At 42.1% G+C, this 27,443-nt stretch overlaps 1 long non-coding RNA gene across 2 annotated transcripts in view; it reads left to right on the top strand.

The window, feature by feature from the left end:
• LOC138686124 (uncharacterized) overlaps positions 1-27,443 on the top strand; it is a 65,842-nt gene that overhangs the window by 20,448 nt on the left and 17,951 nt on the right. Inside the window, exons 3-4 of one of the 2 annotated variants that reach the window (XR_011325473.1) lie at positions 14,823-14,944; positions 15,939-16,049. This is a non-coding gene — a long non-coding RNA (uncharacterized lncRNA). Of the gene's footprint in view, positions 1-14,822; positions 14,945-15,938; positions 16,050-27,443 lie in introns of those variants that run through there. The other variant, XR_011325474.1, reaches the window with a different exon arrangement.

Raw genomic sequence — 27,443 nt, 5'->3', positions numbered from 1 at the left:
GCATTGAAATTACAGTAGAAAAGATCTTATTTGCGTAAATCCAAGAGTGTATTCCAGGTAGCATAATATTTAATAACTGTATTTTGCCTTGAGACGTACTGAAGTTAATATGTTGACCAGGATTTGACAGTTTACAGAGTTCATATTCAAGATAGGGATGTTTGCAGAATCGATGTCATTAAGAAGCTTGTTAGACATAGGTTAGTTTAACATAGAAATTTTTTGTTGTTATTCTTGTTGCCTTCTGCTCTTTTTTTTTCTTTCCCTCCACAATTTACCAAATAAAAAGGTCCCTAATGTATCTACATTCTTCAACAGCATTAAAAAATCTGGGTCTGATTAATTAAAATCTCATTATCCATCATAATTGCAGTAGGTATGCAAAAATATAAGATTTATTATTCAAGGAATTAATGCATTTCTAGAACTCTTTGGGGTTCATATGAGAGTTGGAAATGAGCACTGTATAATAATTTGTTTCGGGAGAGCTAATTAAGTCAGTTCATTTATTCGGTTATCTAAGCCTTGTCTAATCCTGTATACTGCTAAAACCTTGTGACGCTCCCAACTTCATTACTGATTTGAATTAATATGAGGACACAAACAGAAAAAGTTCCTTCCATTTAGTAATGCATGGGAGGTGCCAGGTCTGAGGCCCACAGGGTAAATCTGTAGTGTGCCAAACTGCCCTTTTCTTCCAACCAAAGATCTGGTACTTTCCTATTAAAAGGAGTCCTTTGGTCCTGCTGGAGTCTCTTTGGATAAACAAAGCTAAAGGTACCTATATTGCAGCTTGCCTTTGAACCCCCAAGGGGTCTGGGATGGAAGAAGAGGGTTCACAAGCAAGCTGTGATCACAACTGTTGTTACAGTTGGCATTTACTTTGCACAAAGGGTCTGCATTATGGGAAAAGAAAAGAATGGTCCTTGTGGTCATCTTTCTCTCTTTCTGCTTCTCTGCCTCATGCCATACACTGGTGACTATACGCAAACAAAAGAGTCTACTTGTCAATAAACAAAGGGTATTTGTTTAAGATGACGATTAATTTTGAGTCCATCTGACAGCTCTCTGTTTGAGGATGCTTACTGCGAGGGTGGGGGAAAAGGCCATGAGATCTGTTGTCTGCTGTCTCTTGTTGAAAAGGCTATTGGTTACTTTTAAAACATAAACCCAAAATACTTTTAAAAAACCAGTGAAACAAATTGTTCTGATTGCCTCACTCTAATTCTGGGGACTCTTTTGCTTTGCAAATATCGTGAGATAATACATTAGTAAAGTTGAGAAGATGACTACTTGGTGTTTGCAAGAAAAAACCATATTGTACACCCAACTCTGGATGCCAAAATGTAGTTCAGAAATGGGCTACAAGGAACCGTGGGCCAGAATCTCATGTAGCAATTAAAATTTAATTTGTTGTTTGTTTTAGGTCAGTTGCTTTGCGATGCTGGCTTAGTAGATTTCAGAATTGTGTACGACGTACCTGAGTGTTTATTCCTTCCATTATGGTCCTACTCTATTTTCCCCCAGAACTTTCTACTCCAGTATAGGCAGTTGAGTAAGGGCTAAATTCTCCTAGCCTGGCAGCACCACCAACAGACTGGCAGCTTCCCAGAAGACATACGTGCCTAAAGACTTTTTTAATTGCCCATTTAGAAACAGAGCTCTGCTGAAATAGAGCTCCAGGAAGCCAGTTTTGGTATGTACCCTTTGGAGCTGATCACAGGTATCCGAGTCGAATGTTATGGGGAAAGCTCCGGAGACTTTGGACCTCATGCAAACTGGCCATATTAGGCACCCACTTGATTTCTTTTCATAAAACCATGCCATAAAACTAATACTTAGGTCAGAAGCTTTTTGATTATGCTGTATGCTGCTTCTTAAGGAAATCAAAGGGAAAAACAAGTAGCAGTTCTGGAGAATTAGTATGAATATATTGCATTAGGTAAAAGAGATCTACAGGAAACTTCTGTTATGCCAAGGAGGACTGAAAAAGTATTTCAGTCCTTGCCTTGCTGTAGTAAGGGAATTATTTATTAGCAAGCTGACATAATAGAACAGTGGGTGTTCTGAGTAAACTGACATAATTTGCTGTTTTGCCTGTGAGTCTGCAGACCTCCTTTCTCATGAACTGAAGGCATTGCCTCATCAGATAGATGAAGTGATGATGGCTTTCTAAAAATCTTAATGTTTTTTTTGGCTGTGCACAACTTCTTCATAAATTCTACATCCAGTTCGTTTTTTTGCAGCCCTGGATGCTATAGCTTTTGATAACTAAGGTTTGGGTTTTCTCTTCCATTTTGTAAAGAATCTCCATTATTACATGCTGACACCAATTGATTATTCCACTTTATTGCATCTTCTAAGAATACATAAGCAATTAAACCCCTCTGCCTTCCTAAGGGTGAACAAGCCATGTAGACTCTTAATAGTCCCACCACAGCATGTTGTTCCTTTGTTACTAGGCAGCAATTAACAAGTTTTTAGTGGAACAAAAGCTCCCAGAGACAAGCACAGCATGATAATAGGAAGGTGTCTACTTTTTTTTCTTCTCAGCGTGGCAAGATCTTGTATAACCCTTCCTCCCTTCCCCCCTTGGGTTGAACAGCTCTGTCAAGGTGCTCGGTGTGGGATTTTTATTCCTTCCCTATCTGCCGCAGTGCATCTAAAAATAATGGTATTTACACATGTTCAATTATTAAAGGGTTCTAAACCATAAATCTAAACTGCAGTCCTGTTAAAAGCAAGAGGTGTTTTAGTGTTGGTAAAGGGGAAAAATTATGTTTTCTTTTCTTTCCAAGATGATCTCTGTGGTGCCATTGAATTCTGCACTGTCAGGTTTTGCTGATGGAGTAATTGTTTTTTAAAGTGATTCTTTCAATGTCATGTTTATGCAAATTAAAACACAGCAAGAGAAAGGCCAAGAAGGAGACTTGTCATCTTTCCAAAATAATCTATATGATTATTTTTTTAAATAAAAGTCTCAGTTGGGAAATAATTGCCTCTGTGCATGAGATTAATAATAACTAAGTAATTTGCTATTGTTTTTCATTAAGTGAGTTGGTTTTCAGCTGAGCTATTTAAAAATCCAAAAAGGTGCCTCCTGAAATTCTGGCTATTTTTAACGTAAATGAGATGTACTTAGTTATGTTATGGAATGCAAACCACATCTTTTTCCCCAGGGAACTTCAACCTGTCTGGGCTTAATTTTCTGCTTTTGTGCATGCTAGGTATTTTTAGATCTGAAAGAAGCAGGACCGTTGCATCTGCATTACTGGGGAGGCCTAGTGTCCTGGTCTATTCTTAAACACCTCTTCTGCATGGGGAAAGGATGGGCTGGGCTGGTGGCTGGCTGGCTGGGAGAAAGGCTGGTACAAGGGTCAGTCCTCCCAAGTAATGGAGGAGCCCTGGGGTAAATCACACCAAAGTCCTCTGTACAATCCATGGAAGATAGCACTGTTGTCCTTCGTCTTTTTTGAAGATGCAAACTTAGGAAGGCTCGATCTGTTTCCCACTAAGTGGCTGGACAGTGTCTGCCTTGGTCTCAGGAGGCAGGAGTAAGAAGGGGGAGAGCTTGCTGGTGTGGAGAAAATGGACATATTTAGGTCATTAACTTTCCCAGTGGAAAGTAATGCTTCTGTCTAGGAAAGTGTTGTGTTTTAATTTTTAAGGATAAGATGTCACAGGAGATGCACGTGGGTGTTTGTGGTACAGCCCATAATCTGTGTCCTTCAGAAAAGCCTGTAGCTGTTAGAGACCTACACTAAAACTGGGAACCACGTCAAATGTGCCTAATTTCAGGCTGTGCTGTGAACTTGGATCGTGTTGGGAAGTTATGAAGAGAATCTGTCCTGAGCTTTGAGAATAGATTTCAAAGTAAAGTTTTGCATGAATGTGTGCTGAATTCATGCATCTCCACTTATACCTGGATCTGAAAAGGTGCTGCCTTCATTATTTCTGGTTTATTTCTCAAGGAAGTCCTGTAGAGAGCTGGTGTGGTTCCTCAATACTGGTGTACCCGTGGTTTCTTTTCCTTTTTTTTTAATATTTTAAGCTAGAAAATAGTAGTAGACTCTCAAGAATTTGACGAAAATTTTGGCCTGCAAACGTTGGCAAAATTTAGATTCGCTATAGAAGTTTGTGGCTTGAAACTCATTTCTTAACAGTTCATCAAAAATGTAATGGGTGACCTGGTATCTGTCAATGCAATTAGCTGAGGGTGGGGGGAAAACAACGACTCATTTATTTTGGATAGTAATGTCCTCTCTGTTGGACTCTTGTCTTCATAAGCAAGTGCTTTATCAGTATGTAGGAAAAAAGGGTCTTGCACTTCAGTGCTGTCACTTTGGAGTGATGCTTGAAATGCTTTAGCAGTCATGTAGCTGCAGCAAACAAAATGTTAGCACAGTGAGAGACTAGAATAAAACATAAGGTATTATTACACCCTTGTAAAATATCTGATGATACATCTTCACTGGGAACTCGAGCTATATTATCTCCAAAATAGTACAGTACTACAGAATGAGAGGATCTGGAGATATGAATTTGAAATGGAAATTTTCTGCTTGCCTTTAGCCTTAGTGATGGAAAAGTCAGTTTTAAGGAGGAGATGTACCAGAGGATGTGTGTAGAAATATGAGTGATGGAGAAGGTGCACTTCTGCCTGCCCTTGCTCATAAATAAGGTATTAAGAGAGAGAGTCAATTATACTGGAGGACAACAAACTGAAATTGAGAGGAACTGTCTGCACTATTAACCAGTGTGACTCTCCAGGACTCTGTACACAAGTCTAGAGAAACTGTGAAGAGGAATAACCTTTTACATAGGTGAGCAGATTTATCTGGTGGTATCAGTCCCTGGTTCTATAGGACTGAGTGTGGTGAATCAAGCTCTCAGTGACAAGGTACAGGAGAAAACTCCTGTATAAACTGATTATTTTGTGACTCTCAATACCCATGTTTCTTACGCCTAAGAACTCTGCCTCCCTGCAGTAATTGAGTCTTCTTGTTCCTGCATTGGTTTGCAGTGTAAAGTGGCAGTATAACTTCAGACCATCACGATGATAGGGCAGCGAGAGCCTGTGATCAGGCTAGCCTTCTCCTAAAGCTTGTGTGGGATGTATGGAAGTCAAACAGGCTGGCCTGCCATGGAACATGCATGCAAACGCGTGCTCTGCAGCTTAAAACATCTCCTTGAACATCCCCTGTCATGGTTTTTTCCCTAGTCTCCTGTGCAAGGAGAATTGAACTGGGTCCCATAGTCACAAAAAACAACAGACCTTTGGTCCCGAGCAGTGCACTGGGCCACTGAGTGCATGCAGGTGGGAGGTGTGAACCCATGGGTAATTTGTATCAGATGTTTCCCTTGCAATAACAGTATTTGAGGTCATTTCAATAACTTGATACACCTGCGCTTTTCTTAATAGGCTGTTAAATGATTTCAAACTGTCCAAATCTCTGTGTACAATGGGATATACAAAATCATGGTAATGCTATTTCTGAGAGGAACAAACTGCTGTCAGATTCCCCTCCATATTCTCAAAGAGCCACTGTACAATTGCAAATCCATTGAACTGCACTCCATTATCTCTTATTAATGGGAAATTGTCCATAAATTGCTGAGGCGTGACTGGTTTCTTTTCCCCAACACAGCTGCAGTCTCTTTATCCTGTGATATTCCAGCCTCTCAAAAATAAAAAGAGAAAGTGGTGTGTGGGGATGGGAGGGAGGAGGGGGGGCTTGAAACCACTCATGGCAGCATCTTCCAGCAGCTCCTGGCAAGAGGAGCTTCTTCCCTGCTGCTGAGCTGGCCCAGCACAGGACTGTGGCTGAGACTGGCTTCCCAGCAAAAGGGTGGGAAAGGGAGATGGGCAACTAGCAGGGACATACAAAAGTAGGAGCAGGAAAAAGGAAAGAATTTACTGTGTCATGGCTAATGTGAGGTTATGTGAAGAGAAACTATTCTGTTCACAACACTGTTGTGGACCACAAACGCATTGGTGGGATGATGCCCTTTCAATAACACCAGCTTCCCCTCCTCCTTCTCCTGATAGCCCTTCTTTGCAGAGGAGTGACTGGTGTGGATGAGCTCAGAGAGTGACCCAGCACTTGCCAAGGGCTGTGGAAAGTTCCCTCTTACCTTTTATATCAGATCTTGTAGCAGCTGGGAACAAGAAACCAGTTTGATGGTTGGATTTGGAAAAGGACTCAGTGCTCCTTGGTACAGAACAAAAATCTGCCACAAACATCACAGAAGGAGATGCTGAAAACTGAGAGTATCTAAATCTGGCCCAGGGCTGCTGTTATCCATGGCTCAGAGCTGCTTGGAGGGGGAGGATGGTGGAAGCTATGGTAGAGGGAAGGCTGGGCTCTTAAACGGGGACTACGGCTCCGAGATATGTTGAAGTTGGTTCTTGCAGTGATCAGCTTTGCAATCCCAGTTCCTCATTTTAGAGCCCCATGAGTTATCTGCCCAGACTTTGTGCATTTATACAAGCAGCACAAATGCTTCCGAATAGCAGGAGACATGGGGCAGGGCAGAGGTCCAGGCACATTTGGTGGTTGCCCTGTCTGTATGGTCCCTTTCGTCCTGTCATGTTAGGATGAGGAAAGGAGCTACCTTGCAGGGTGAGTAACAAGAGGCCATACAGTTTTCCCCGTGTTAATTATACTACAGACTGTTTAATTCTGTAAATGAGCTGCTTGGCAGGCTTTCAGAACAATTACACAACTCCCTCTCCTGCTCTCTGCAATAGCATCAAGAGCAGCTCAGCTGCGAAGCTGATGAGCCTCAGCACCATCCACCTCATGGTGGACATCTGACGAGAGCCTCTGTCCTGCCAGTGTGCAAAGCGGGGGCACCCTGCAGGGCCCCTGAACTTATGCGTCAGGTCAGCGGGACTAAACCGTGTGAAGGAGAGGGAAGACAGGGGAGCTGTGCAATGCAAGCCACAGTCAAGTTAGGGAAGAAGTAAGATCTGATTAATGGGGTGCACAGGCTAGAAATTTTTAAAGCAAGATGTTTAATTAAAGGCATGCTCACCAAAGCCATTGGAGAAAGTCCCTGTTGTTGTCCCTGTGGGCTTTGGGGCAGATGTCTAGGTCTCCCAGGGATGCGAGTTCTGCATCTCCTTTGGTCATCAGCATGTGGAAGAGCACAGGCAAGTCATCTGTTTGTGGCTCAGCCTCTTCACGTTTTGAAAGGAAAACACGATCCCAACCTCCTTGCAAAGTCCTTTGGGATCAGCTACAGAAAAGACTAGCAGGTATCATCATTAAACAGGGGTAAAAGGCAGCAGCCCCCGGAGTTATGTATAAGAGACCTCAGGTCTTGACCAGGCTTGATAGGGCATGACCTCTCTTAAATAAAAGGTCTGTGCTGTTGAAGGGTATAGCCAACATAGCAAATTAGCATTTGTGTAATTGCATAGTGAAATATGATCAGGACATGAGCAGGAGTATTACCTCCAGGTTCCCGTGATGACTTTTCACTACAATAAGTGTTACAGAACACAAGGTACTGTAAGCGCAAGGTTGCTCACCCGCTAATTACTGTGCTCTGAACTTCTTGCCTGAGGTCTGCAATGCAAAACATACTGGAAAAAATGTCTTCAAATTTTTTTTTTTTTTAAGTGGCAAATACAACTTTGTGTACACTGAGCACCAGCTCTTCTTTCTGCCAGAAAGGTCCAATGCAGTTTGTGAGCTAGTAAAATAAATCCAGTCATCCAAAGTACGGTAGAAAATATTAGTCTTTTATGAGGATCCTCAATAGCAATGAAGGGATTCTAGAATCTGTTGAAGAAAATTATGGCATTGAAGAGAGAAGTGGCTTTCAGCCCTTTGATACATAAGGGTTTATAATGCAATATAATAGAGGCTTTTTTCCCAAAAGGATACATGAATTCCATTACATCCTATTACTTGCTATAAATTTAATATATAAAGTCCCTTATTTAGAATGACACATAGAGAGGGGTATTTATGAACCAGATCCTTGGCTGTTTTATATAAACTTTACATCAGTTGAAAGTTTGGCCCTTAAGTGCTACTTATTGATTTATTTATTTTTTTATTATTTCCCCCTCATTGTCTGTTTTCTTTGATATTACATATGGACTCTCCCTGCGCTCCAAGTCTGCCTGGAGACTGATTGTAGGGAGATATTAAATAATTTAGTGCCTGTGATTCTAGAAACTGGGGCTTGGGCTGAGCCCAGCCTTTCAAAGACAACCATCACTTTCTGCTTGCATTTTGTGACATATTATAGAACACTGCTTCTCTATGCAGCAATTTTGTCATTATTCAAGATAGAAAGAAAAATGGGAAATCCGTTACAAGCCAGACTTTGTTATGACACAAGAGAAGAATCCCCTGGGAAGTTAGATTAAATTCTCTTTGAAAATAAAATAAAAATGCCACCATGCTTGACAAAATTAGATTTATTATATATTTGTATCAGAAACTCTAGGTATACTCCTTGTCAAAACTACTTTAGATGCTGAGATATGTGAGACAAAGCAAATCATTCCCTGAGTCATTGAAAGGGAACTTCATTACTGAATTGGAATTAAAAGATTTGAATAAGAACAGAAATTGGTGGGTTTATCAACTAGCTGGAGGCTGACTGCTAGCTCTGTAAGCCATTTAAAACCGCTCAGCTGTGAAGTTGGTATGTACAGGCAGAAGTGCGTGCTATGAACTTGTTGCATTTTACAGTGGTTTAAGCAAAGACGTTTTATTCCGCAACTGGAGCGAACTCAAAAGGGCAGATCACTTAGCAGATACGGCTCATCTAACAGATCGTAACTTGCTACACCTTGCTAACTAAATTGCTTTTGATTGTATATGTGTATCTTGAGACAGAAAAATGCCATTTTGTATGATTAAATCCCAGGGACATTGTGCATGTTCAAAGATTTTTCTACAGCTAGTCCCAGTCCTACAAGGAGCTGGGCGTGCTCACCTCTGATTAACTCATGTCATAGGTACTTGGCATATTTTAAGATTACATTGAAGGTCTGAGAATTGAAATTAATGGAAAGACTTTACTTTCCTCAACTGTGTATTATCCTAAATTGTGCATCTCGGAAGTATTGGCTGATTCATCTTCTGTGATCTGCTCCCAGAGATTAGATGTATGCATATGAGGAAGCTGGAGTTGTTGTCATCATGAGCGATTTAATTTTCTGCAGGAAAACTTGCAGTAAGAATGGGGAATGAATTGCAAATGGCATCAAGTTTGAAAGGGGAAAATAAGATAGTCAAAGAGGAGTAGACACCATCTGGAGAAGATGCATCCATGTTGGATACCTGGTCTTTCCCAGGATCCCGGGCATGGCAGGAACAGATGTGCAGAAAGTAGCTGCCTGTGTAAAATACACCTCTGTAAAATGAGATTGTATGTAACATATGCAATAAATGCTGGACATTAGGAACAGTATTAGAGAAGATTGTGTCTCTAGATCTGTGGGAACTCTTCATGAGATTGTAAGTTTGACTTGCTTCAGGGAAGTTAGTTGTGAGCCTCAGAAAGCAGGGGAGCAAGAGGCTTTTCTTGCTTTTATGGTATTTCCACTGTTCAGGAACAGTAATGCCAGAAAACAAGACCATGTTATTTTATGATTCCCAGATGTGTTGATAAGAGGCCTGTGGGGGAAAACAATACATGAAAACATATAAACGGTAAGCTCCAGAGAGACACCTCTGAAATAAGAGGGGAAGAAAACTGTATGTTCATTGCGGGAACTGATATATTGGCCAGAAGGGAAGGGAAGTGGGGGGGGGAAGGAGGAGGAAAGTAAGAAGGTTTAAGAGAAAGTTGAAGAGAAGGAAAACTGGGGATAGGTGAAAGAGTTTACCTGCGTACATCAAAGAAGAAAGGAGACTTAAGGCTTGTTAAAATAAAATACTTCTATCCCCAAAGTTTTCCTTCCATACATTAAAAAGCTTATGACAGATTCTGGTTTCTAGCTGTGAATTTAGCTTGAAGTCCCTGACTCTAGCACTTTGAGAGAGCATTAAGATTCATTTAAAATCTTTTATTCCTTTTGATGCGATAAAACCTGTATAGTACTTTCCTAAATGAGTACCCATTAAAGGGACAAAGCTATGAAAGAGTCGTTTCCCACAAAATATGAAATCCAATAAGGTTTATTACCTACCATTTAGTGAATGGCAGAAGCCTTTGAAGTATATGAATAAGTTTCCAATCACCAATTCATTTGTCTCCTAGAAGATGTACAGCTGCAGTATATCCAGCTCTTTCCCTCCGTCATAGGTCAAACATAGCATCAGATTTGTTTATGCGCCATTTAACTTTCTTATATCTTATACTACATTATAATTTTGTCTTTTATCTTCCCGCCACTACCGAAAGGATAAATTCAAAATACATCTTGACCCTGTGATGCACTTGACAGCCAAGCCTCCCTACACAGTCTCTAGCTCCACAGGCACTCAAGGGGGGCAGCAAACCATTTGTTCCTCTATTGCTTCTGTTTATTCAACACTGTTGATTAAAAAGCTGTTTCCTGTTTATATAGATCTGCAGGTATTGGCAAATAAGAAATATTAGTAAAGTCTCTACGTACAATATATCAAATGGGACAAGGGCAGGGGAGTGCTGCCAGTTTTTGATCGTACGAAGGAAGGGAAGCTGCCGCGGTGGTGTTCAGCGGAGGTGGCAGCTATGCCACCGTTTAGCCGATGGCAGAGTCGTTTGGGATGGGTGCTCAGAAGGCCAGAGCAGAGGAAGGCCATGAACTTTTGCTAGGGCCAGTTCTCCTCATAGTCGTGCTCAGGTGTCTCTAGAAAGACTGATGCCGATGGCTGAGGCCCAAGGAACTTGACACACGTCTGTTCCCCAGATCTCTGGCCAGGGCTGGTAGCAGGAGAAGGGGGTGAGGGGATCAGAGTGGTCTCCACATAAGCTCAGTCTCCAAACTGAGATTTCTGTTCTGATGGTAGAGGCCAGAGTTTTGAGAAACAGGGGAATCGCTGCTTTTGGTGGCTAAATTCCTTGTAGGATTTTTCAAAAGCGTGAAGCAGGTAATTGCTGTTGCACCTCCCTTTCGTCTTTGTAAAACAGGGAGAATATTACTTCCCTGACCTGTAGCACTGTGGTGAAGATATTGCAAGGTCTAAGATGCTATAGTAGCAGCTACACAAAACATGCTTGAGGCAAGCCATTTTAAGAACAGCCTGTCAGTGCAGCTACCGGATATTTCCCATGGTGTTTGTAGGTTCACGAAATCTTCATTACCAATTGTAATTGACGCTGGCACTTAGCACCAGAAGCTGTATTCCTGGAAACCAACCCCACTTTTTAGCTGCTTTTGTGGTATGGAAAGGGGAAAGTAGTATAGGATTGACTCTTTCCGTCATCTTGAACAATGAGATTAAGTGAAATTAAAAACTGCTTTCTTTAGACTGAAATTTGTCCACATTCTTTTGGGTCTCTCAAGTAGTGGCAGAGGATAGGAAAACTCTGAAACATGAAAAACTAATAGTAACCTCTTTTTAAAAGTCAGAGGACATCTAGGGTTGATGTTTTATGTAATATTTAAGTGGTGGGGTTTAATGTTGACAGGCATTCTCTACATTGCTCTTAAAAAGGAAAGAAGTTATAAAGGCTTCTGGATAGAAAGCAGGAGAAAAGACCACAAATAGTCTTTACCTCTGACACTATTTGGAGTTGACCGATTCTGATTTATATACAGAATTTGGAAGAAATCTGTTTTATGAAAATTTGTACTGGAGGAAAGGATTTGAAATTTTTCATCAGGAAATTACATTTTTTTGGGAAATTACATTTTCTATGAAAAACGATGAATACAATTTTCTAATATTTTCCAGCATATTCCACTCTCAAGCTGCAACTCTGTCCTGCTGCTCAGATGTGGGCTGACAGGCACCTTCCAAGAGCCGCGGGGCATAGAAAAGTGGTGGTGGGGGTTGTCTCACTAATTCAGGAGACTGTTAAAGAGCAAGCAGATACATAATTCTGCACCTTTATTTTATGGAACTGTCCTGATTCTTGGGTTCTTGGGGTTTTTTAATATCTTTTATTCCTGGCTCCCTGCTTTGCTCTCTCGGGGAAAAAGAATGTGTATGCAGCGATTCACAAATTAGTCTGCTGAGCAGGGGAGATGGGTGGGCAGTCCATGCTCACCTTGACAGGTCCCTGCACAGAAATTCCCACTATTGTTAATGGGAGCTGGTGACACACATGAAAGAAAGAATTTATTTCCACGTTGTTAGGGTTTTTTATTTTTTATTTGAAATGCTGTTGTCAGACAATGCAATAAGAGGATTTGCATGGTAATATGATGGCTGATGGATTTCTTGCAATAAAATCCAACAAGCTGGTTTATGAGGTACTTATATATTTCTTATTTGTATTATAGGAGCAGCAAGGAGCCCGGGGATATGTCTCTGCTGTATGAAACTCTTTGCATATATGTTACAAATAGTCACGCTCTGTATATTTTCTGTCTGTTTGGGTTGGTTTTCTCTCTTCTCACTTACTGTGAAGTAAGCACATATAAAGGCAACACATTTGTATGAATGTTATTCATTGCTGTTTGTCCTGTGATAATTTGAAAAATAAAACCATATTAAAGATACATGTGAGCATGTTTCACTCCTGACAGGAAAGACTCACAAAAATGGATCTCATGTCATGAATTAATATGAAAAATGAATCAGATTTGAATAATAAAATATGGTGGGGGGGGTTTTCCCCAAAGCACTGGTTTTCACACTAATGCAAGTAAGCCACATGTGCAAGCATTCAGCCCTCATCCTGCTTGCCAGTACCAAGGAAGGTGTGATAATTTTGTCATCTGTGCTGCTTGGTTTTCCTGCGCTTTAGCTTTGCTTCTAAATTAGACTCCACACTATTAATGGCTCAAAAAATAATGTGAAAAGTCAGTTAGCTCATAATTTTAAGAGAAAGAAAAAAACCCCCAACAGATTTAAAGGTAGTCCTGATTCTCAGCTGTGCTGTATCTGCACAACTCCAGTGATCTTTTTAAAATTTGATTTTTTGCTAGAAAGTGATGCATTTTCTCTGAAGACAATAGATCTCTTTCTGGTTTACATCAGCTACAATCTGGCTCTGGCTAACTTGTATTTTGCCATAAAGCAATGTCTGCTTTCTTTTGCTTAGAAGTGTCAGCCCTGTTGAATTAGATGAACAGTATTTGGTTCTGGGAAGAGGGCAAAATCTCCATAAGGAGGGGGAAATGTGGGTTTTGAAGCATGATCTGCTGTCTTCTACTTTCCTGTCCCAAATATGTATCTTTATGTATATAGTTACAAGGAAGGAAAGAATAACACAGATGTAAAAAAAAAAAAAAAAAAAATTAAAGTGCTGTAGAGGATTGTATGATTATCCCAGTAGGAAACAAATTCAATTTATGGATGAATTATGCACATAGCACTACATTTAAGAAAGTAAATTTTAGGGAATTATAAAATTGAGTGGGCCAGGTCCACTGGGAGGAAGCAGTGAAAATGAAAGGGGTTAGAAGAAGGCTGGAGGATGCGAACTGGAGCAGTGATTAAAGCAGAACAGGTCTTAGTTCCTTTTGGAAAAATGGAAATCAGGAGAAAAAAAAAAAAAGAAAAAGAAAATAAACCCTGAAGAAGAAGAAAATCCACAAGAGAGTAGAGTGTCATTTCACAGGGGAGTACGCAAGAGTTGAAGGAGAAAGTGAGTGCTGGGAATTGAGGAAAGTTGGCAGGGAAATAGGGGAAGCAATGAAATAGAAAGCTTGAGTAGTCAAAAAGCAGAGTGAAACGAGGGCAAGCAAAATGGAGAATATCATCATTGTGCTCTGAGTGGCCATCAGAACTGCCAGGCTGTGCCTCAAACACAGGATCAGTACAGACCCTCCATGCCTGTTCAAAATGCCTTCAAAAATCTTATTTTGTCCTGCCTCTTTACTGGTTGAAGGAGATGGCAAAGGAGCACGGGGCATAAGCGATCTGCTGGTTTACATGAAATGCGGAGGGAAAGGAGAGGGTGCCAGCTATGAAGGGGTAATTGGGGACCAAACCAATATGAAGTGAGCATCTAATGGGCAGAAAGGACTTCTTTAGAAAAATGAAGCAGTGAGGCTGCATGCAGCAGTGTTCCTTCTGAGGCTCTTTTTGAGGGCTTAAATTGGAAAGGCTTGTGAAGTATTGTAGTTAAATCAAGTGAACCTTTCCTGAGGGACTGCCCAGCAAATTATTGCACTGTTTCTTTTCAGGGTGGAGAGTTGTGCTGGACTGGGAAGTGGGGGCAGGAGAGAAGCAGCCCTTAGTCTGCTTTTTATTCTTATTCTTTTTTTTTTTTTTTTTTTATAAAAACCTTCATTAATGAAGCCAAAAACTTACTAAAACCTAAGTTGATATTGACGTTGAATAACACAAACCAGGATGTACCAAAAAAACCAGAAGGAACAGAGAATATATACAAATTATTAAGAAACTTAACCTGGAAAATGGGAAGTGATTAATTTTTTAGGGGAAATTCAGTGATGGAGAAAGAGGGCCCTAGAGAGACATGTCATTTCCCTAGTCTGAATTTGCAGTGCAGGAACCTTTCTCTAGCACAAGTGAAAATGCTGAATGCCAGAGGACAGCTCAATGTTTGAGAGGCACAAAACCTCAGCACTGAAGACAACTTTTTCCTAGGAGTTATGTAGAAGCAGGGACAGTGGCCTTGGAAGTGACAGCTCATGTTGCACTTCAGTCCCTGTGCTGAGAAATCACTCGGCACTGTCTGGAAGTACCTAGTGTTTCTCACATCAGGACTTATGCATGTTTGTTTTGCAGCAGGATGTGGAGGAAAACTGATGCAGAATGAAAACTGGAAGGACTTCAAAGAGGAATAAAAAGGACTGAGGCTAAAGATGAGGGCGTAACTGGATGTTATTGAGAGAAAATCTAACGTGCAGGTAAGAATAAAGACGTCTTAATTCTTTTAAGCGTCATAACTAGTAAGGACAGTGTGATGCAAGGCAGTAGGAGCGCATATGGAAGCTGTAAAATGGAGATGATTGTATTATTCTGAATTAGTATGGACAAAGCTCTTATAAATATTCATGTGCTTCAGGGGTCAGTACTGGGCAAAAAAGGGACATGTTATGATCTACCAGATGTCTCTTTATTTTCTTTATTATCTAAAGATATATCTTTACCTGCCACAGGATTTATCCTTCCATATTAATGTCAGTTGTCAATGTGGGCAAGTGTCCTCAGCCCCTTGCCATCCTTCCCATGCTCTCTGGCAGGCAAGGAGAGGAAAGTGCCCTTCTGCATCTCCATGGCTGGACAGATCCTACCTGAACCCAATAGGGTGCGCAGGGCTTCGGGGATATGTTAATTGTGTCTTGAGCAGCACTGGTGGGGTAGAGAAGTGCTTGGCCCAGGCCAACCAGTGCCTCCCGTTGCCTGGGATGTAGCTAAGGGGCTCTTGAGCTTTTGGGGAAAGCAGGGAAGGATGATATTGGGGATAGTGCACCTTGAAGGCAGATCAGACCAGCAGCCAAGTTATGCTGTGGTCCTGTTTTTGGCATGGCTGAGGACAAGGATGGGGTGCTCTGACTCACAAGCTCTGGCAGGTGAAGCTGGGAAAATTAGAGGGATTTCCACCTTGAGCGGTCTGCTCCACTCTTCTGTTGCATTGATTTCTGCTGTATTGATTTCTCCTGTGTCCATATGTGGGACTGTGAGCGGTGAGGGTTGAGGGCCCAGAGGTGCCACTAAACCGTCCTGAGGATTTAGCTGTGGCAACCAAAGAAGTTGTAGCTCCTACCGCCATGGACTCGCAGCCTCCTCATCCTTGCTGGTTAAGCTTTCAGGGACTGCAACTATGTTTAATCCCTGGGCAGAAGAGAACGTGTTGGAGATCACTAGCGCTGTCCTTGTCCTTTCCCTGTATGCTCTCAGGCAGCCCTGGGTACCATCTCACCCCTGCACTGAGTGCTGAAACGCCTACTTTCTGTTGGGAAACACCTACCTACTGACCTCCCTGTGTCCTGGGAAGCCTTGGGGATTTTTGTTTCGCTGAGTTGTTTGCCTGCTGCTTTTGACCTCTGACTAATTGATATGAAATTGTTGCTGTTGGGAAATAGGACTGGATGCTATAGCTGGCCTATAGAGACACCACCTGCCTCCTTTTCTTATCCAAGGTGCCCTGTGTTTCTGAGGTTTCCCTGGCTGAAAGTCTTAATTGTTCCCAAACTTCCCAAAGATTTCACTTTGTGAGATGAAGTTCTGTCATTCCGTATTCTTCACTTTTATACATATGTATTTCAATAAGGTATGTTGGCTCTGGGATATAATCAGTGGAAAGCATTGCTGTGCCCATATATGACATATATGTAACTGTACATATGGATGTGCGTAGAGATAACTGATATATATTAGGTCAAGATTTTCGAAGCCCTCAATATTTGGTATGAATAGCGCCACATACTGATAAAATCTTCCAAAATCAATGTTGAAAGTAAAAATGAACACAAGGTTTTAGGTTCTGAGTGTGTTTCAGATCTGACTGTGAGCTGTTCTGACCAAGGTACATCTGAGTAAAAAGAATTTCTTTGGAAAAAAAGAAAATATCTTGACATGTATATATTGTTTAAAAAATATATGTATAGGTGGGAGGATATAAAAAATTAGTTTTAAAATTTGCTTATAAACCAACCAAAGCCCTAATAAGACAACTGTGCAAGTAATTGTTCTTCCATACATCCAACAGTGTTGTGCTTCTTTTGATGCTTACCTCAATTTCTTCTTCACCTTTTTATTTGAGTCTGCAATTAACACCTGTAGTGAAAAAGGTGATGACGTGCTGTTGAGAAATTCTGGTGTTAATTAAAATTATTAAAAATTAGAGAAAAATGAGCAAGGAAAAGGAGGAAATAAATAATAAGGTTTGGGTGGGGTTTTTTATAATTAAGGTGGACTAAAGCACAGAGACTGTCTTTCTAAAGAGCTCACTTCAAAATTAATTATGAAACTTGGCCAAAAGAAGTTACAGTGCAATTCCTTCTTTTTAGGAGGGCTAGCATCCCCCATGTTCTCTTCAACAGCATTTAGGTTTGCCAAGGCCTTTGTATAGGACTGAATTTCATTTCTGAATGAATTACCCTAATTAACAGAAGAACAACAGAGGAAATGAGCTCTGGTAACAATAGAGAAGGAATAGGAGTGTGATTGATCTTCGCAGAGTGAGCGTTTGGGATTGGATGAAAGTCTTATTCAGAGAGGAATAATGCAAAATGGCCCTGGGTTTCTTATGAGAGCAGTTCATCTACCAAGCTGCAATACAGTGCATGCCGAGAACATCGCAGTGGTGGAGTTAGCCCACGTCTGTAATCCTCTGGGAGCCTTGTGAGCACTCAGGGCTATCACTGCACTCACAGCCTCAGGCACTGAGATCCTTGCCTACAGCTCCCACCAAATGGGTGTTTGGCACCTAAATAACCCCTTGGATGCCAGCCCAAATCTGTTTTGAAAATGAGTGCTGGCCTCTCGACATAACTGCAGTACTTCCAAAAGTTTTACCTGCGTTGCGTAAAATCAATTTTGAGGTGCTTTTCAAGAATATGCTTGAAAAAGATCCAGCAAACAGTGCTGGAGAAGAGAGCAGCAGCAGGCATGCCGGTGCACACAGAAAGTGGCAACCTCTACCATGTCCTTCTGCATCCTACGGAGCACTGTCAGCCATACAATAAAGTAGCTGTCGCTTGCTTGGTGGTATTTGTGGGTGATTCATCCATTATGCACAGGATAGGAAGCTAAGAAACACACAGAAGCCAGTTCAGTACCTTGGGATATTACAAGCAAATGCTTTGGAGCAATTTCTATATTCAATTTCTTATCAAAGTTATCACGTTTGCAATATTAGAGAGTATGACTAATTACATCCCCTCTAGAGAAGCTATTATTCAAGAAGGGTCATTAGTTTCCTGTTCAGTGTACATGCTCAAACACGACATGGGAGAAAGGCAATTTCTTGGTCTCAGACATCCTCCATGGCTTTCAAGATGTTATTTGCCATTCGACTTTCCATGGGAAATCCCTTAAAACAAGCATTCTCAAGCTGAAAAATGCTGGAGTTTGGAAGAGGCTGTCAAGAAACCCCTGAGAGGTTCCAGGTCTCTGATTTTATGTAATCTCTGCAGATTTGAACCAGTCAAGCTAGCAATGAAAACCACGCTGCTTCCCCAAAGAGGGCTCTCATAACTGCATTAAAGCCTCTCAGCGGCTGAAGATCGTTACCCAGCCTTATAACTTTAAGACTCTTGGGGATCAAGAGAAATAAGCCTGATGCAAACCATCTGACCCAAAATTAATTGCAGTGGATGGAAGAAGAAAATCTATCAGAGAAATGAATCCCACAGATCTGTGACTTTATTTTTTTTCTTCCCTTTTCTTAGCTGCTGGGTTTGTTTCTGCTTTATAACATGTTGGCTTTTTACCTACCTTTTTAAGCTGTTCTTTATGACAAATTTTCAACTTGTTTTCAATCTAAGTAACCAATTTCCTTCTTTTGGTGTTGTGGCATCTTTCACTGAGGAATTAGATGTGACTGTTGAGAATTAAAACCCTAAATGTCTTTCCCTTGAGACCTATAACTTGGTTTTGAATCAATCATTACTCAGTTGAAAAATTCCTCTTCAGTGAGAGTTCAGGTAAGGACAAGAAAAATCCTCTGAACTTGAACATTTCTCACATCAGCAAGTAAATTAATCACCTAATCTTGCCAGATCTTGCTGATGAACAAAGACATTGCTGAAGGACTGAAAAACTCATAATCCCTAGCATCTTAATCCTCACAGTTTGCAAGAGAAGAGTAGAAATTTACTTTTTCTTTCCTTTTAACTTCCCAGAGCCCAAGTAATGATTTCAGGTCTCTCAGAGAACTGGCATTTAAATTTGGGATAGTTTAAGCCTAGGATCAAGGTCAGTCCCACTGTTCCATTCTACTTTTTAAGATAATACTTCAGCTTCAAATGTCTTGCCTAGTAAGTGTGCCTGTGGAAAAAAAAAAAAAAAGTTGTTCCCATGACATTTTAGAACTGAGTAACTAGAGAGGAGGAGGGGAAAAAACAGGAAAATGCAGACTTTATTGTGTGGATTTTTCTCCCTACTCTTGAGCACTTAATTTTGTTGGTTTTAATCTCTCAAACTTGGAGGTGAAGGGAAGGACAAGAGTTTTCTCCCTAGCCATCCTCATAGCAGTATTTCTGAATATCTCCTCTGAGCATCTTCTCTGGGAAGTCCATGGGGATTGCAGGCAGTGTGTGCTACGCTCCATCTTCTTAGACTCACTTGGGGGTGAGTGATGCAAGGAGACTAAGAGTACTGGCCAAGTAAAAGGTGACTGCTGGACCCGATGTACCCTTACACTGTCCTGTAGTATCTTACTGGACCAATAGCCTGCTCTGGACCTTGTGGTTCTGGTGGAAACTGTTGTGGTGATTAGCTGGACATTTCAGCCTTCTGGTTTTGGGGCAGAAAGCATGATGTAACGACTCCCTAGCCTGCCCCAGTACAGATGTAACCCAAGGCTGGCTCTGCTGGGGCTTCCTTGGATCACCCTTGGTGAGAATGCAGTACTTTGCATGCAAGTCCAAGGCTCTGATCAGGCTGTGTGCTAGATGCGCTTCATGTATATAGTCATTTAATCCAATATAAATAGAGAAATGGTGGGAAGGAGTTGTCAGTTGCAAAGAAAGGGGGAAGGGGAAGATTTATTGGGGGTTGGGGGCACTGTTGACAGTCTAGCTAAAGAGCTCATCTGCATTTCCCCCCTGCCCTGATTTAATACCATTTCTGAGCCCTGCCTCCAAGGAATGATTTCTGCTCCATCAGAGGCAGAAGCAAGAGAAGCTTCAGCTTGCTTTACATCATACTCTGAGCAAAAAAAAAAAAAAGGGGGGGGGGAGAAAAAGGGAGCGCCTGTCAAGCTAATACCTTTGTGCGTTATTAGGCATAATCTGGCAGATGCTATGTGGGAAAACCACCTCAGCTAATAGAATTTGGGTGGGCTCAGCTAAGGCTACAGGGAAGTGTGGGAGCCCAAACAGACTCAGTAAAACATAGTAATAATAGTAATTAGAGATTTTCACAGACTAGTCAGTCCTGTATTTGTAAAAGAAGAGCTTTTTCTACCTAGTCCATCAGACAAGTGAGTTCAAATTCACGTTGCTGCAGACACTGATAAATTAAATTCATCCTGACAACATATGGAAATTTATTTGTGATTTCTGGTCCTGGGCTGGCATCCTTCCAGAGAAGTTGCTTGAAGTTGCCAATGAGCTGACAGTGTAGCCCGCTCCTGTGGTGACACTGATATGCCAAAAATGCCCCTGGGGTGGTCTCTCTTCCTGGGTGGGCTCTGAGAAGCACAGCCTGCCTCTTGGGGCCTGGGAGGGTTTGTCACAGCAGCAAACTCTCTCCCAAGAAGTCCCAAGTTGTAGTCCCTTCTTGCCCAAAAAGGGAGAAGGAATTCAGAAGGGAAAAAAGACTGAGACCCTAATTCTGCAGGTTAGCCAGCATTACCCCAGAAAGCAGAGAAATAGGGTTAGCAAGGAAGGTCAGCCAGCTGAGGTAAACTATGTGTGATATGGTCTTCCCCCTAAACAGTGTCTATGTGGCAGGTTATTGTGCTGAAATAGGTTATCCCACTGGCCTTTGGGTAGGCTAGGTTCATGGGGAAACTCAGTCTTAAATGAAGCCAAAGATAGGGGCAGTGGCTGAATGAGTGTAGCCACAGGGTGTGAGTTACACGTGTATAGACTGTAGCATGTTTCCAAACTCTGAAAAAGAGCCAGTGCACACTCAACAGGTTTTATATCTACTCTGCTTATATTCAAGGACTGGATCTGGTCATCCTTGATCAGTTTTGATTGAAATATCATTCAAGCAAAAATTGCTTTTCATGGGACAGGAGAAACCCTTCAGAATCTGTCTCGTTTCTTGAAGCGTGAACGTCTGATTTATTTATAAGTGTCCTGAAAACTCAAGAGGTTGTAGCAGAGCTAAGGGGAAAGTCCCCCAGCTGACCTCTGCCCTCGCAAAGCCATCGTAGACAAAATTGATATTGGCTCAAGGGAGCTGTACATTAGTGAAATGTAACGTCAGTTCAGATTTCATCACGTCATGCCATAAAAAAAAAAAATCAATAAGTTACTCAGATCAAATAAAAACAAAAAAAGCAATAGTAGAAAGCCATTTAGACATGAGCCATCTGGAGGGGAGAGGACATAACGCAGGTATTGTTTGCTTTAAATCTCCATAACAGCGTCTCTCATTTTTTTACAGTTGTAGTCTCTGCACCTTTCTCCTTTTGGAATAGCAATTACAGTATGTCTAGTAAGAATTCATGACAGCTTAGGACCTTGCTTAATGGTGGTTGGTTTTTTTATTGACAAGGCAAGAAAAAGACATTAATACAACTTTAGATCTCCTGCCAAATCCCAGAAGAGATCCAAGCTATTAATATAGATACATGTGTAAGACGTGATACACTGGTCTGAATCTGTTGTTATTGGAAGGGCTTGTAGTGATACCTGTAGCTGTCTATCACTCTTCCATCCCTTATTATTAATCTTGTAACAAGTTTACTCTTCAAGCAGAAATTTCAATTCCAAATATTTGCTTCAGGTTGTTGGGTCATTTTGGAGAAGGAAGGAGGCAGAGGAGGGCTCAGGAAGAATAGCCCGGCGGCTTACAAAAATAAAGAAGATAGCCACTAGTGAGACTGTATTAAAGTCAGAGTCCCTGCAGTGGTCCTCTGGGTGACATTAGTGTTTCTGCCTTTGAGCACTAGGTCTGAGCAGTACTAGTGGTGCAGGGTGTGACAGCCAGAGCATGTCCCATGTCATCCCACCAGCCCCGTTTGGCTGAAGCACATGCCTCTGAGACACGTTATACACGAGCATCAGCTGGCAGACAAATCCCAGGGAGCTCTCCTCTGCTCTGAGCTTGCTTTTGGGTTCACATAGCTGTTCACCACACTGCTATGAAGTGGTTTGGGTAACAGCCTCCCTGGATAAAAGGTGGCATTAGGTGCCTGGACGCAAATAGTCTGCATACCCCACTTGGTTGTGTGGTAGGACATCTCCATGCTTAGCCTTGTCCCCCAGGCTGATGCACTGCCCAAGGAGAGTCATTGCCATGGCAGAAGGCATCAGAAGTGATGAAATCCCTGACATGAGTATTTTTTTTCCTATCTGGAGCCCTGAAGTTGAGGATTCTGTTGACAAATTAAATATCTGAGAGTCAGAAGGGTAGTCAAAGCTGGGAAGGCAGGGGAAGGAGGGTAAGCTTGCATCTTGCCATAGGAATATTTTATTATTTTACTCATCTTGGATCTGTGGTCACTTCGTGTTGCTCACTCGGCTGAGCTTCTGAGTAGAAAAATGCAAAAGCTTGCAATGAGGCTAAAGAGGGTTTAATTGTTTTTCATTTCCCCTTCTTTATGTAATTTCAAGGCTGAACTGTTTTAACAAGCGCTGGAAGCTCTGAGCACTTACTCTGTCAGCTTTCTTCTATTTGAAGTCACACCTGCAAAAAATCAGATGGCTTTTATGTATTGAGATGTACACTTACAAGTCCCAGGAGCAGACCAGTGGTGCCCCAAACATAGCTTTTTTTGAAGTCTGAACAGATTGTAAACCTACATTCGGGGCCAAACCAGTTTTAATAACACAGTGGCTTTTCCCATCAGAGGATCTGAAAGCTGTTATCCTATAAGTTGGCTGAGCGTACCCTCCCACTTTTAGGCTGAGATATAAGGGATGCATAGCCTGTGAAATGTGGCCCCTCCGGAGCAGAGCACACAACAGCACTGCAGGATGGCTTGTGGCACAGAGCAAGCAAAGACTGTGCTCATACCCTATGGAGAACTCCATGTGAATTTGCAGGAACAGAACAGGCAAAATAAATTGCTCAGCTGGCTCCATCTCAGCAGAATTACATCAATGTTTCATAAACTGACAGAGTTGCTATTTGACCAAGGGTACTGAGCCCCAGACCTCACTGCTTGCCATATCTTACTGTTAATTGAGAAATTCCATCTCCAGACCAACACAGCAGAGTCTGGAAAGTCTTGGGAGCCTCTGAGAATAGTCTCAACAATTAGGAAAGTAGCAATGCTTAATTAAATTCCCTTGTGCATTTAAAAGGGGTAGGGAACCAAGCCAAGATAATCCCCTTCCTCAGAAAAGCAGCTTTGGGTGGTATTCCTCTCTTCCAAGAGCCAACTTAATTTTCACATTCCCCACAGCAGATTGTTTTATGAAGGGAGTCTTCCCCTAACATTTATCTGGTTTTCTCATCACTCTGCATTTTCTCCCTGCTCCAGCATTCCTGGCTCTGCCTTCTCTAGTTTCCATGGGGGAGGTTTTCCACTTTATTTTCTGGCAGTGGTGCTGATTTCTGAAAATACTTATTATCTCCATAACCTCAGCCAATTTCCTGGGATATTTCTCCCCATCCTTTTGAGAAGCTGCTTATGCAATTACAGACAGCAGAGTTGGTATTTCAGTGTGTTTCTGCCATCACATGTGCTCCACAACCTGCCTCTCGCATACCACCAGCCCCCCTTAATTGTAGCCTCAACCATAGCTCAGCTAAATTATCTGCAATGCCTAAACAATGTAGCCTTTCCAAGCCAGATTTTCCAGCTGTCCTTTGAGGGATGCAGGACTCCTTGGAAGCATTCTTTGAGAGGTTGGTGTCTACTTCTTTGCTGATAACAGAAGTTTTTCTGGAGTAGGGACACAGTAAGCCAACTTTGACCTGTACTGTCAGTGAAAAATCCAGTGTAACTTCTATTGGACAGATTATCAGGAAGGGCAATAATGTATTAAGGCAAGGGCCTAAATTATCTAATTCCACATGAAGGGAAAAGAAAATCACTTACATCTCTATGTGATAAAAAGCCATTCTTGTCTTCCAAGAAGGCAGGTGCATTGACTTCATGGGGGATCCCTGGGGGTCTGCTTTCTGCCCTCCCAAACCTCTGCAGCTCCCCAGCTGGTGAGCCACAAGCAGGCTTACAGGAAAGCTGGGGGATATTGCTCGCTCTTGTTCTTGCCATCCACAATTGGGCCGTATTTGCTATTCTCCTGTGCGTTATCCCACAGAGCATATCAGGGGCTTTTTTTTTTTTTTTTCTTCTCTCCATTATTTTAAATATGCTGGTGAGATGGGTGTGGGGAATAGGGTCCCTGGACAGTCTCGTAATTTCTGACCCCACTGCTGTGTTTCAGCATGGGAAGGGCTGCAAGGACTGAACTGCCCGTTTTCCACATGTGTTCATTTGGAGGGGGTGTTGGCTTTTCCTTTGCCTGCCCTGTCTGGCAGCAGGGTATCGCCTGTCATCTCTATGTCTCTCCATCCCATGGTGTCTCCATTACTTGATCTCCATGCATCTCATGGATATTTTAGGCAGTGTAAAGCAGAGAGGTTTTGTAAAATTTCCAGGTACCTCCCAAGAACAATATCTTCCTCTTTCCCATGTGCTTCTGAAGTGGGTCTTGCTCCTGCCTGGAGCAAGTACTGAATGTGCACTTGCCCTTTCTCAACAGGCTGAGTGCTTTTAAATTGCCGATGGCTAAATAAACATGTTTCTCTTACCTGTAGCTTGGCCAGGCTGCTTGTCACTGCAGCGCAGGATCCTAATGAACCCCAGGAAGCTACAAATTCCTCTTCTGATCACCAGGCAGACACAGGAAAGCTCTCCTGTGACATGTCATGAGAGTCATCCCTCTCCCTCCCGGTAACAGTAAATGAACAGCTGGAAAAGTGAGGGACTGTTGCTGCAGTGACAGAGGGAGTAGCAGTCCTACCTGCCTGCACCCAGAGCTGTGTTGCTTTCCCACACAGCATAGCCATCAGTGATGTAATCTTTGTAAAATGGGCAGTGAAGAGCTGGAGGTGGCTTGCACAGGCACGTCAGCGCAGCTTTACTGTGTCAGAAGAGCTGCATCATCTGAGATCCACAGCTCCTCTCCTTCGAAGGGAGAAACTAATCAAATTTCATCATTCTTTTTTCATTTAAAGGGAGAGAATTGTGCAAACAAGAGGCAGGGTACCTTTTTTTTTTTTTTTCCATCTAAATAGCAACTACTGTTCTCTTTAAACTGCAAAGCAGTCTGCACCAAGAAGAACCCAGACATAAATAGTGCTGTGCAGAAGGTGAAGCATAACATGAAAAAGAAAGATCTGGAGGTCATGGTTTGCCTTACTTCAAATGGGAGCAACTCTAGCCCATGTTGACTATGCAAAATGTTATGCATGTGAGCACATTGCAATTTTTTAGTGATATTTGCTCTTGAATGTAAGCGTTTGTATGGTGGTGGACTTCTTTGGAAAGTTTGTTTTAGTGGATTCACCAGTAATGTGTTTCAAACCTCTCTCCTCCTCTGTGAACCAAGGGACAAATATTTCATCACCTTTTAAGGGAGCATGACCAGTTTCTCACTCTTTTGTTCATGAGAATTGCTATTTCCCACACATGGAGACTATTTTGTCTCTCATGCAGAAGCTCATTTTATTTCTGTTTTGAAAAATCTGATCATGTACAGGAAGGGGAAGTCCTTGCCCTAACTGAAAAGATACTCACCAGACTTTGTCTTCGTGAGTGGCACAAAGCATCATATAAGAGAACAGAGGGATTCAAAGGGAAGGGTAATACAGCCAGTGAAGTACAATGCCTACGTGTAATGAGGACAAAACATAGGCATGTAAGACACAAAGCCAGTCTAACATGCAGCAGACTAGAAGTCCTGCACACAGGGAATACATCAGCAGCTCGGTGCTATCATTTACTTAATACAATTTTATTTGAAAGAAGCTGGGATTTTGTGATGCTGCATGTGCTATTTGCTGTTGAATGGTAGATGACAGACCCTTCCAGGGCTGGGGAAGTTTGCTGATTAGCCTTCCACATGCTGCAGAAACAAAATCCAGCAGTACAGCATCAAGATTCACAGGACATTTAAAGCCGTGGTCTGTAAGCTACAACTAAGTGTTCAAGGTCTGTTGCATTTGATTTATGGCTTATAAATGTGATCCTGTTGACCTCAATACTACTTTTTTGTAGCTTTCCTTCATATGAGAATGGTAAGAAATAGGAAGCCAAATTCACTCCTGCTTTTGAGAAAGTGGGCTAAAAGCAACAACAGTGGCAGGGACAGACATTGTTCGCTAGCTAAGAGAAGCCCTTTTCCTCCTGCCACCTTAACACTTGAAGAAAAGGCAGGGAAAGCCAGTCTTGCCCAGTGTCCCAGGGGGGTGATCCATTGCTCAGCCTCTTCTTGCCTCAGGGCTAGGAAGGAGGGAGCAGGGGAGCTGCAAACTAGCCCCACCGTGGGACCCTGCCAGTGCTTCCCATGTCTGAGCACCCCCAAAACCCGTGCCACACTTTTAACTACAGCCTGCTGGTCCCCCAGCTATACTAAATGAATATGTAAATAACTCTGTGCTACACATAACTGTAGTCAAAAACAGAGACTGATTCAGGCAAAATAATGGGATTTAAGCTTTCTGTTAAAAAAGAGCCCATAATGAAGGGAGCTCATCTGTTCTCAGTGCCTCTGAAGCGCTTGCGTCTGAGAGGTCTGAGGAGGATTTTGTACTTATTGCTTTATTGCTGAATCAGGCTGTTGGAAATTAACCTCCCACCTGCAGATCCACCGCTTTCGCAGCCTCCTAAGCAAGCTGGATTCTTCTGCACAGCGAAGGTGCACCTCTTCATCAGGCCACGACCCTTATTGAGCTTGAATTCATTTCAGGATGGTCTGAATCAATTATCATTACTTTGGAAGAAATAAGCATGGGCCTATTTCAAAAGGGGGTTAGCTTTTTAAAAAACCCACCACAACAAAGGAGTGGTTTGCTGGTTAATCTGTCCGTATGTGCTGGAGGTTATGCATAAGTGCCTCATTACAATTTTCCCAACTATCTGCCTGAAGTTGTAAGGAGGCTCCTGTTTAGCACCATCCAAATGGCAATGCCTTTCAGCTTGATTGCAGCAGTGAAATGAGGGTGTCCAATTGCAAGAGTAAAAACTGCACAGGAACGAACGCCACACTCAGAGCTGCACAAAGCGGGTAGCGCAAGGGACAGCGAAGCCCAAACTAGCTACATAAAATGCAGCATAGTCTGTACAGGTGATATAAAAGGGAAAATAATATACAAAGAAGGACTGTACATAAAAGTTGCTGATGCATACCTAATGCTTTGTTTGGGGAAAGCATGGGGCTGGCAGGCTCTGCTCTGCTCTCCTCAGGTGATCTTCCTGCAAGCAGTGAAATGGAAATATATTTGGCCAGGAACAGAAGGATACATACACAGTCAAAACCACTGGGTGTCCAAAAGATACTTCACTTAATAGGGTCTGCTGATTGAATACAAATTCAGATATTGTTAAAA

The sequence above is a fragment of the Haliaeetus albicilla genome, chromosome 7 (assembly GCF_947461875.1).
Source record: "Haliaeetus albicilla chromosome 7, bHalAlb1.1, whole genome shotgun sequence".
Classification (NCBI taxonomy): domain Eukaryota; kingdom Metazoa; phylum Chordata; class Aves; order Accipitriformes; family Accipitridae; genus Haliaeetus; species Haliaeetus albicilla.
This window is presented reverse-complemented; position numbering and strand designations above follow the sequence as displayed.